This window comes from Telopea speciosissima, chromosome 4, assembly GCF_018873765.1.
Source record: "Telopea speciosissima isolate NSW1024214 ecotype Mountain lineage chromosome 4, Tspe_v1, whole genome shotgun sequence".
Lineage (NCBI taxonomy): Eukaryota > Viridiplantae > Streptophyta > Magnoliopsida > Proteales > Proteaceae > Telopea > Telopea speciosissima.
In genome coordinates, this window is record NC_057919.1 from 31,205,242 (window position 1) to 31,217,521 (window position 12,280).

General features: G+C 39.1%; 1 pseudogene; it reads right to left on the reverse strand.

Moving 5' to 3' along the window:
* Nucleotides 1-4,007: 4,007 nt before the first annotated feature.
* LOC122659200 overlaps nucleotides 4,008-12,280 on the reverse strand; it is a 29,436-nt pseudogene continuing 21,163 nt past the window's right edge.

Consider the following 12,280-nt stretch of genomic DNA (forward strand, 5'->3'; position numbering starts at 1 on the left):
CCTTGCTAATGAGGAAGACCCTGTGAGATTGTCAAGACTAGGCACCCCTACTATGCGGAAGACCCTGTGAGATTGTCAAGACTAGGCACCCCTACTATGCGGAAGACCCTGCGAGATATTCAAGACCAGGCAACCCCAAGTTAGTGGAAGACCTTGTGAAACAAGAAAAGGAAAGAAAGGTCAAGACCAGGCACCCCCGCTATACGGAATACCCTGTGAGATACTCAAGACCAGACAACCTCAAGTTAGTGGAAGACCCTGTGAGACAAATAGAGTAAAGCAAAACAAGATACCAACACCAAGCAACCCCATTGAGATGGAAGACCCTCTGAGGTAAAGCAAAGCAAGATACCATGACTAGGCAATTCCATTGATGTAAGACCCTGTGAGGTAAAGCAAAGCAAGATACCAAGACCGGGCAACTCCATTGATGGAAGATCCTGTGTGGTAAAGTAAAGCAAGATACCTAGACCAGGCACCCCCATTGATATGGAAGCTCCTGTGAGGCATGAATCAAAACCAGGCAACTCCATTGAGATGGAAATACTGTGAGGTCAAGAATAAAAACAGAAAGAAAATATTAAAATGGTACTATGATCAGGCAACCCCATTGAGATGGAAGATTCTGTGTGGTCAAGAACCAAAAGAAAAGAAGGTAAAGCAAGAAACTAAGACCAGACAATCCCATTTAGATGGGAAATCCTGTGAGGTCAAGTATAGTATAGTAATGTTATTAAAAAAAAAAGAATGGCAGATGTATGGTTGACAAAACAACCAGACACAGTAATTTACAAGTCACAGAAAAAGAAAGATAGATATTGTTTTCATTATTTATGAGATCTCTACAGCAAAGTATAAGAATATAAAGTAAGGTAAAGTAAGAGATTCATAAAGATAACCAAATAAAGTAAGCCAAAGAAAGAGAATAAGAGAATGACAGAGGTTGACATACAACCAGAGAAGCAAGCCACAGAAAGAGAATTAGAGAATGATAAATAAAGTAAGTTATAATATGAAAATAACAGATTGACAAACACAATAAGCCACAGAAAGAGAATAATAGAATGACAGCTTAAGTAAGTTATAATAAGAAAACAATAGAGTGATAAACACAATAATCCAAGAAATAAGAAATAGTAGATAAACGATGGTTTCATTGTTTACTAGTTTCAAGCATGTCAGTTAGTTTTACGATTATTGGTAATATATCAGATTTATAGCTTTTTGTTACAATATGAGTTTTACAGTAGTAGCATGAGTTTATATTCATGAGCATATATGATATGACCTGTTTTCGTTCTCATTGAGTTAGCTGCTCATCCCATAGCTGTTATGTTTTTAAATGGCACACACACGTGGAGTGCTTGTGTGCCAACTGCATTCAGAAAGCCAGAGGGGAAGTTGTCCACCCTTCCCAGTAGGAGATTTGGAGATATAGTCTCAAGAGATTCTTTTATGTAAGATATATAGTTTTTTACTTAATTAGATGAACAAATATGTTGATGGAATTAACAAATACAGATTGTTAGAATTTCATAGGTGGATGATGCTGAGTAGTTGGGTTGACAGATACGTTGAATAGTTAGTTTGGGAAGATCATGTGGAACAGTTTGTCAATTGCCATTGACAAATGTTGATAGTAGATTGTTCTAGACATTTATATTTCTAAAATTTCATGGATTTCAATTTTAGAATGCATTGGATGGATGGATGATTAAAATGGATACATATCTACAGGTTATGGATGGATATCATTATTAAAATGTGATTTACTGGTCATGGATGTTAATGTAAGTGCATGGTTACAGGGGACATGTTGACAAATTTTTTTTACGAAAGGAGAGAAACTGAAAAAGAAAGGAAACTTTCACGCTTATTTAACTATGGCCCGCGAGGGCCTGCACCCATATCTTACCCGGATTTGGGGGCACTACAAAATCCATATCCTCTTAACAATTTCCTAATGTGGTAGAAAAGGACGGCTATGGTGATACTGCTGAATTGTATTTGGCTTTCAGGTTTAATTCTTATCCTACTACACATCTGATATGAACTAAACTAAAGGAGATATGAAAGGAAGACCAGGCTATTGAGTCTAATCATGGGAAGCAGCTCCTTTAATGCTTAACCATGTCAAATCTATGGAGGGTCTTGTTATATCAAGGCATCTAGGGGCGGTCTTTCGTTCTATCCCCAGTGAAAATTATTGAAGTAACGTGGAGTAAGCCTGACACGGGATGGTATAAATAAAATATTGATAGATGCTCATTAGGTAATCCAGATAATGCCAGTGTAGGTGGAATCTTGAGAAATTCATATGGAGATCCGGGGGATAGTTTCTCAATTTTTTTTAGTATATTCCAATTTCTATGCGGAACTTGCAGCTTTATTTCTTGGTCTACAGCTGGCAAAAAGAAGGGAATCACCCATCTTTGGATTGAAGATGATTCTAGTACGGTGATAATATGTGTCAAAAATTGAACAATCCCTTTGATGTTTCAGAAGTAATGTTTGTCCTTCAAGCATTTCCTCTCAACAATAACATGGAAAATATCTCATTACTATAGGGAATGGAATGCAGTTGTTGATCTCATTACCAAGAAGGGTACGGTATATCTTGTATCTCTTTCTTGGCCTACTTACCCTCTCTTTGCCCACGATGAAGTATCTTGGGATGCTCAGGGCAGACCAAGGTTTCGTTTTGTTATCAAATGATCTTCAAAGTTAGTATTTTTTAGTCTCATTTTTTCTTGAGGTATCCGTTGATGGCAATGTCAAAGGTGGATCCCCAAGCCAAAAGTTCATAGTCATGTGCTTGTTGATGGCAATGTCGTTGGTGGAGTATCAAGTCTATTTTGTTTTTGTTATCTATTTGGGAATGCCTGGACATTAATTTTGTACATCTTTATTGGTTAATATATTCCTTTGCTGATCTTTTGAAAAAAAAAAAAGAAATATCTATGAATGGTAAAGAAATAATTTGGACACATTATTCCTATAGTTATAATGTTGGACATGGAAGGACATTGCCCTTTGTAATGATTGCATTTATTATGCTTGACATGAATAGATCTTTTTTTTCTTTACTAAAAAAAAAGACTTGAGAGTCCTGACAGCTTGAATCCCTGCATTCAAAAGTTAATCATTCTTGTGTTTTTTTTGTCGGATAAAGGCCAAACTGTCCTACATGTTATGGACAGGGCCCTCCTTGCCAGGGAGTCAGCCATTCTGTTAAGCTCCCTCGGAACAAACTGAAAATTACAGTATTCATTCTTTTTCTTCAACAGTGGCTTCTTTCGTATGCTCAGCATCCTTATGTTGATGTTCCATGGATCCACCTTTAGTTGCCTGGGGCATGACCTTGAGACCATTTATGATATTACTGAAAATCTTAAATGTAGCCTGATACTTGCCATACCCCAACGGGAAAAAGTGTATTAGCAGTGCAACGAATGAAACAACTGCAATTATGGACAGGAGACCTCCGAAGCTTTGCAAGGTGAGCTGGTTGGTTGAAATGGATGTAGCGTCTGCATTAATGCAATTTGTTTGATTTTCTAGCCACCCTTGCTTAATTGTGTCTAATGTTCCATCATCAGTAAGATTTAAGATTGCCCTTGACATGTAAGAGACTAAAGGAGAGCCTTTAGGGAATACCTGAAAAAAAATAGGAAATAAGAACCCACAATACTTTCATGAAAAAAAAAACAAAAACAAAAACAAAAACAAAATCTAATGCAGGGTATTCTACATGGGCAACTATATCTATCAAAAGAGAGAGAGAGAAAGACTTACAAAGCCAAATCCTTCAGAAGAGTAGATGTGTCCGACCATGGTGTATTGATTACAATACATATTGAGGAAGACTTGAGTATAAGGAATTTCTTCAAAAATTGCAGCAACTCCTCCATTACCAGATCCATTAGATAAAGCATAATGATATTCCTCTGGAGAACCATAACTCTTGAGTTTAGACTTATCAAACTGCAAATAGTTTGTCAGGAACTCTTTAGGACATTAACATCTGTAATTGTTGGCTGCAACTGCCGTACTGTCAAAGTTGATGAGAGGCTAGCAGTGTAACTCTGTGTTAAGATTAACACAAAAAACACCCATGTGAACAACACCAACCTTGTTAAGTTGCTCTCAATCTTCTCTCCTGCAACCATTAATAGAAACACTTCTTTATTATGTTGATACTCAATTCTTTGGTTGCTTGCAAGTTAGTGCGTTCTCTTGTGCTGTGAAGTGCTTCTTTCTGTTGCCTTTGTTTTCCTCTCTATATAGTTTTTCTTCTTTTCAATAAAGCGATATTACCTATGTAAAAACAAAACAAAAAAAGGATAAATTACTCAACTCACCTCTTGTATTAGACCCCAACATGACAAATTAGTCCCTACAGTTAGTTTTATGCTGTTAAATGATGATGTCAGCCATTTAAATAAATTTAAATCCCTACACTACCCTTGGCAGCCAAACATAGACTTTGAAGGTAGTATTGTAAATTTAATTCTAATGTTTTAGTACAAGGGTAAAATAGTCCTTTCACACAAATAACTAACAGCAGACTAACACCATTACTGTAGAGGGGGGACGGATGAGAATTTTCAAAAACCAGGGGTTGATTTGAGTTTCGTTTGAAAACTAAGGGGTGGCGTGTAATTTACCCAAAAAAAAAAAAAAAAAAAAAAAAAAAAAGAAGATAGAAGATTATATACTTACGATTGGGCAAATACAAGTGTTAAGAAGGAGAACCAAATACTTGATTGAACTTGTTGTCTACGTGAGTTACCAAACTCGGGATTTATCTTATGTTCAAGAATCCAAACCACGACCCCTATGTAGACGAAACCTCCTAAAGTCACCAACCAAAGTTTTAGGCTTAAAGGCATTAAGAACAACCACAACTCTTTCTCCAAATTATCCTGCATTGCCACAACCATTGTCACTCCAGAGTCTGTATAAGGCAATGTGAAATATACATAATTAGATCGATTAAACAAAATCGATACATCCCCTACTGCTGCATCGAAGTTCTGTTTGTTCCATCACAAGAGAAATAAATTTGTATTAATTTTGATTGAAAAATATATGTTAATTAATGCCGTTCATGAACATAATAGAAAATAAATTATAATTCTAACTCACTCACATTAAGATAAATTTGATACATTAGGTCATCATAGCTCTCAAGATCAGTTCCATTGAGCGGGTAAGGTAGAAACTCATAGGGGAGACCAAAGGGTAGTCTACTTGTTATATTACTGAATACTTCTATACAGAGCCCTGTGATATTAATCGTCTCATTGGTGATGTTGTCTCTTTCCATGCTCACAAATTGACTAAAGCCAGTCTTAACTGGCACCAAAACTTTTAACCTCTCTTGACTATTTGTTCGTATAACCCAACCCTTTGGCTTGGTTGTTGAGTCTCCTGGCCATACAATAGCTTTGAGGTTACTCATAGAACCTGAATCTGTTAAGTTATTTGTTGTGTTTAACTGCCTTGAAATCCCTCCCATTGGGGTCCAATGGCCAACCACTCTTTCCCCTTCCCCAATCACATTGAATATTTGGAAAGCTGAAGATTCCAACTGTCCATTAACCAAATTAAATCTAGTGCTCAAAATAGTCTGGAGAAGTTGTGGGCCAATTGTTGAGTATCCAAGGCTTGAAAGATCGGTTAAATTATTGGTAGTGTTACTACTAAGGAACTGAGGATCCATGGTTCTAACTCCCTCAACTGCCATGGCTAGTGCCCAAGCTATATCATATGCCCATATACCATAGAGACTTGGCTCAGATATTTCACCATATGAATTGTTTGAGTAGAAATTTCTTTTCCATCTGAGTTTGAATTCTCCAAGCTTTTTGGACTTTGGTATGTATGGTCTTACACCCAATACACCTTCCATTGAATCAATAACACTAGAATTCATGGAAGCCATTAATCTTGATAACCCATCAGTGACAATCCAAGCATAACCTTGGCTTATCATTCCTGCATTGTTTGCATTCATAAAAAGCCGAGATCCAACAGAAGACATGTGGACAATGTAAACCCTAGTTGGCATGGTTGTCAAGTTATGAAGTTCTTTTAATAGTTGATCATCAGTTGCATCCAGAGGTATGGTACTCTTGTATGGAACAAGAACATCAATCTTTTGGAAGGCATCAATGAAATAGGGTATAACTTCATTTCCATAGTTGGTATCTTCATATGTCAAAACCCCTTCCTTCCATTCAAAGGCTTGAATAATGGAAACAACAGCTTTAACTTGAGTTGAGTCATCAATAGCTGTTCTTATAAAATAAGGACTTTTAAGGGGAGAAAGAGAAGGACTTGTTGCTGAAAAAGAAACAATTGGCACTTGAGCTTTTTCTCCAAGTTCGATCACAAATGAAGCTTGAGTTGACTCTTGTGGCCCAATGATAGCTTGCACCTTTACAACTTTCATCAAGTATAAAGCTGCATTTGTAAAATGTAGCAAATGAATGAATAGTAACTGATCTGGAGCCAATTAATTAGTATATATATAAGGAAATATGAGTTCTGGAGAGCGTGAGAGCGGCGCAGCGACTGGGGTTTCCCAGGAGGGCGCCCCTAGGGTTTTTCATGAAGGAGACGAAGATCAGCCGAAAACCTTGGATCCTAATGCGAGGGAATTGCAGGATCTCAATGGGGGGAATGTGGAGGGTGATCACCATCGTGAGGAGGAGTCTGGCCCGAAGCAGGTTCCCCAGCGAAAGTCCTTTGCAGCGGCAGTAGGTGCGCGACTCCCTATTCCTAACATGGAGAGCCTCCCTCAGCCTGTGAGGGACGGTAACATGACGTGCATCAAGATCCCCCAGTTGGCATATGAGGAGCAGATGAGCAGACTCAAATTTTTGCTGATTGGCAGGCTAAACTTCAGGTATTTATCGATGAATGATGTTAGGAGTTTTATAAAAGACACATGGGCCCTCTCGGGGACAATGGAGTTAAAAACCCTAGGTAAATGGTTTATTTTATTCAGATTTGATTTGGAGTCTGATATACTGATGATTTGGAGACGTGGGCCTTGCCGTATTGGAGGGCAACTGCTTAGGTTTTAGCGCTGGAGTCCGGATTTCAACGTTGATACGCAACAGATGTATCATCGGTTAATCTGGATCCGCTTTTCAGGTCTACCACAGGAGTACTGGCACGATGATATACTTTTTTCCATAGCTAATGCGGTGGGACGGCCGGTAGCCATTGATAGAAAGACCAAAGCCTCGTTCTATGGTCACTTTGCTAGGGTTTGTGTGGATGTGGATGAAACACAGCCTAGGGTTTCAGAAGTTTTGGTGGAACGGAAGCAACCTGGGAGTGCTGAGTTGTTTTTGTTTAAACAATCGGTGGTGTTTGAGGTTCCACCTTCACGTTGTGGGGGTTGCAAGAAGTATGGGCATTGGTCAGAGAATTGCCCTACTAGCCATCAGGTGACACAAGTGGAGGTTGCTATCCCTGGAGCGGAGTATCTTGATGCCAGAGTAGGGAGGAGGAGTAGGAGAGCTTCGTTAGGGGCCTCGGTACGAGGGACAGCAGTGCAGGGAGTTATTGTTTCACAGCAGCCTGAAGTGCAAATCTGCCCTGCCACCGAGACCTTGGTGGTACATCAGATTGAAGGCTTTGATGGGCGGAATAAGGAGGGTTTCGGTGCCTCAAACACAGGGGTTGCGTGCCAAGGAGGGACTGGTTCTCCGATTCAGGAGGTACTGCACAGTTCCACTAGTGCGGCTATGGTAGTGCATCAGGGGACGGGTGGAGTAGTGCAGCCTGAGATGAGAAGTGAGTCGATAGAGGGGCAGCAAAGCTCGGCCAATGTGAGCGTGGGGGAAGGACCTATTGTGCAACCAGAGATTTCAAGCGTGGGAGGGACTATTGAGGTGGTTTTGCATTGCCAAGGCACTAGCGACTCACATGGGTCTTCCCTTGCACAGGGAGGGGTGCTGTGTGACCAGGAGTTTTTGCCTAGCGGGGAGGACCAGGTTGTTCTTCATGACCCGTCAATCCCCGTTAGGGCTTTTGATGAGGTCAGACAAGTGGATGCAGCGCTAGTGGATTCTTTCACGTCAATGTCGAATAAAAGAGCAAGTAAGCAGCCAAAGAAGGTGCGGAATCTGCCACACAGAGCCGCATGAGATGGCGTTAAACCCTCTAATTTTTAATGAAGGTTGTGTACTGGAATTTGCGTGGAATTCTTAACAGCAACACTAAGGCTGCCTTAAGAATTCTGGTGAAGATTCATGCACCTGACGTGATTTGTGTGGGTGAGCAAATGGTGGGTCCAGAGAAATTTCTAAAATTATTTTTTAAGCACTTGGGTTTCTGTGTTGAGTGCATTCATAATGAAAGAAAGGGAAAGCACCCAAATTTGTGGATCATCTAGAGGAACAGTGTTTCTAAGCCAGTGATTGTTAGCTGGTCGGATCAACAACTTACTCTGTTGTGTGATGTAAGGGGGGAGAGGTTTTTCCTAACCTTGATCCATGCTAGTAGTTTCCGTGCTCGAAGGAGAGAGTTGTGGGTAGACCTATCAAGCCAATCAATATCAGCGCTGCCTTGGCTGGTTTTAGGGGATTTCAATGCCACACTGCTGGCGTCAAAGAGGCGGGGACCTGGTGCTTTCAATAATGGATCTGCTCAGGAGTTTACGGCATTTCAATAATGGATCTGCTCAGGAGAAAGAGAAGGACTTGTTGCTGAAAAAGAAACAATTGGCACTTGAGCTTTTTCTCCAAGTTCGATCACAAATGAAGCTTGAGTTGATTCTTGTGGCCCGATGATAGCTTGTACCTCTACATCTTTCATCAAGTATAAAGCTGCATTTGTAAAATGTAGTAAATGAATGAAGAGTAAATTATCATTTCACATGGACAATGATAGTTTTTGAAAATGACACAATGATAAGTCATTTTTCAATTTATTTTGAAAATCCTTTTCACACATGACGAAGACAACTTTAGAGAATAAGACAAGGGACAAGAAAGTAATGTTACAATCTTGCTGGAACCAATGATGAGCATATTTATATGTGAAATCTTAGGGCATAAAGCATACATTTTATCACATTGGACAGAGTTACTCGGTGCTTTCTTGTGCTTTTCAGGTTGTAGGTGATTTCTTGTGAAAATGGAGGAGATGATGCTAAGGAAATGTTTTTAAGCTGTTTAAAGGTGCTAATGGCTTGGATGTATAGCCCATCGAGTCAGCTTCGTAACGGTTCAAACGGCACATGATTCCGAGTTGAAACGAAGAAGTTACGGATGTTTCCGTAACGAAGCACGAAAATGGTCTATAGGGGTTTATTTGTAATTATTGACAGTCGGCTGGGGATAAAGTGAAACTAAAATTCAGATTACAGGGGCCTTAACGCAATTATTAGAAGTTATATTTCTTGTACCCGAAAGATTTCATTTGGAGGGCTCTGGACAGTCCAACTTCAACTTGAGATATCTTGGGCTCCCGAACTCCAAATTGGACGAAATTTGGGTCTATTTTGGGTGATTCTTCGCAAGGAACACAATGGTGAGGCCTATATAAGCACCCCATGCTCCACGTTTCCTGAAAGACAGAATGGGTATTTTATTTATTCTTGAAGGAATCCTAGTCATCACCCTTACTCTCTCTCTCCTCCAACTTCTCAAGGGCACTTCTGACATTCTACTTGGGGTAGATTTATTTTGAAAGATATTCTCTCACCTATGGAAAGTTGAAAAATCAAAGATGTTTTGATTTTATTGCTTGGAGAAGATATCTACAAAGAAAAGGAAGCACTTGTTAGAATTGGAAGTTTACTTTTCTAGAAATAGAAGGTCTATGTAAACAATCTTCTCTTCTTCTTCTTTCTATTTTTTTCTTTTTTCTTAGGATTCAAGGCATTGTAAAAGAGGAAGGAGAAGAGAATATTCTCTTTTCTTAGGAAATATTTCTCCTACACTTCCCTCTTCTCTCTTCTCTTCTCTTCCCCCTATAAATACCCCTTGCCCTTTGGGTTGTAAGAAGTTAGTAGTTTTAGTTCAGTTTTTAGTTAGTTTCTAGTTCAATTTAATTCAGTTTTTTAGTGTAATTTTTATTTCATTCACTTAGTGAAATTTTCTCTTCTTTTCCTATTTTTGGCTTAAGTTCTTAGTTTTGATTTCAAGTTCTTAGTTTTGATTTTATAAGTCTAGTTTAATGGTTGTAATAGTTTTAGTTTAAAGCTTCCTAGTCTAAGTTCCTATGTTGATGACAAGACATGGAGATTTAGAAGAGGAAGCCATGGTGAGTTTATTCAAGTATTCAAGCACATCAAGGTATCTCATTCTCTAAACCCTTAATCTCATTCTCCCTTTCCTCTATCTCTCTCTATCTTCTTCTTCTTCTCCCTCTATTTCTTTTATTTTTTTTATATGGTTGTGGTATGTGGATGCACTTTTATTCCCTTATTTCTTTTTATGTGATTATGAAGTGTGGCTGCGTTTTTATTATTCCTTTCAATTCGTTTTAGTTTGATAGGTTAGATGCTCATGCGTTAGGACGCCAATTTAATCCCTTAATTTTGTTAGATGCTTATGAGTTAGGATGCATTAATTTTCATTAGTTTAATTAGTTTAATTTAACATTTTAATTTGGTCCACTTTGCATTACTTTTAAGTTAATTAAATAGAGTGGCGTATATCTCCTCGTGTTCGACCCGTAGCTACGATTAACCCGTACGCTTGCGGTATTATTTTAACTCAAACAACCAACCTTGGTTGCAACAAGCTATATATATATATATATGGAGAAAGTTTTCATACACGGTCGTGTAAACCGTGTCTGTGAGAGGGTGGCAGTTTCAAGGCATTAATTAATGGATAGGGATTTGTGACTTTGTCAACTCTTTGTGAGAGATCCTCTCACATACATGGCTTACACAGCCGTGTATGAAAACTTTTCCCTATCTATATATATATATATATATATATATGAGATTTTTACTATATATATTAAATTATATTTCTCATCTTGTTGTCATGCAGACCCAAACCTACATGCCAAACCGAGCACATCATCAAAGGCGATTCACCCCTTGCCATGTGGATTTGACTTCAAGAGATCTCCAACTGATTGCTATAAGGATTACAACTTCCTATGTTTGAGGAGGAGATTGCTACTATTTTGGAAACCTAATTCTAGAAAGAGGATAACTCGTGGAACAAGAAGTTGGAACCCCAACTAGGGAAATGACTTTACTTTCAATTTGGATCCTCTACTGCCGAGCTGCCTGGCAGGACCGTGCTGCCCAGACACGGTGTTGCGCGCAATGTCCGCCTTATCCCTGCCCAAACGCCTTGTCCGAGTGGGGGTAAGGCGGTCATTGCGCGCAGCACCGTGTCTGGGCAGCACGGTCCTGCCGGGCAGCTCGACAGTAGAGGATCTGGATTCCTTTACTTCTTCTATAATTTAGGAATGAAATACACAAGACCATGCTTGGACGAATTTCACAAGGAAACAACCTAGCCACCACTAATGCCACATGGACAATCTTGGACGATTTTGAGGAGAGAGATACGGTTTTGATGAGAGAGTCTGCTCTCCCTTGGATGAACTCATGAAGGAGCATGCCTTATCCGATTTCTTCAATAGCCTTCCTTCCTTAGTTTGAGTTTTATTAATTTTAGTATTTCTTAATTGTTAAGAGTTTAGCTTAGATTAGGAGTTAATTTTCCTTTATTTTATGATTTAATTTCTAATTCAATCGTAGCCGTAGGATAGAATGCAATTAGGGCTTGCAAATTAGATTTTGTGTTTATCTTTAAATATGTAAGAGCGATACTCATTCAGTAATGAAGCATTGATTAATGAAATATTACTCCATTGAGTATTTTGGAAACTTGTAGTGTTCTACCCTATAACTCTAGAAAGTTACGTTGCTTCTTTGAAGAGTTGCAAATCTTTCTGTCTCCTTGAAGAGTCACGTTAAACCCTTGAAGTGTCTTCTTGATTCTCCCGATCCATATCTTCCAACCAAGGTGTATTGTTTGGCATCAGAGCTTTGGAGGAGAGCGAGAAGCTGTAATGGCGCCCAGGCATAGAGGTGATTGTACAGCTCCCATGGAGGACATCAATACTAGAGATGACATTCAAATGATGAATGATGTTGCAGACGAGCGAATCTTTGTTCAGGTTGATTTGAGTAAACCTCCAATTTTCGATGAGTACCAGGATGAGTACGATGCCAAACATGGAGTTTTTGAAAGTCTTGAACTTGCTTTGATATCAGTTCCACATC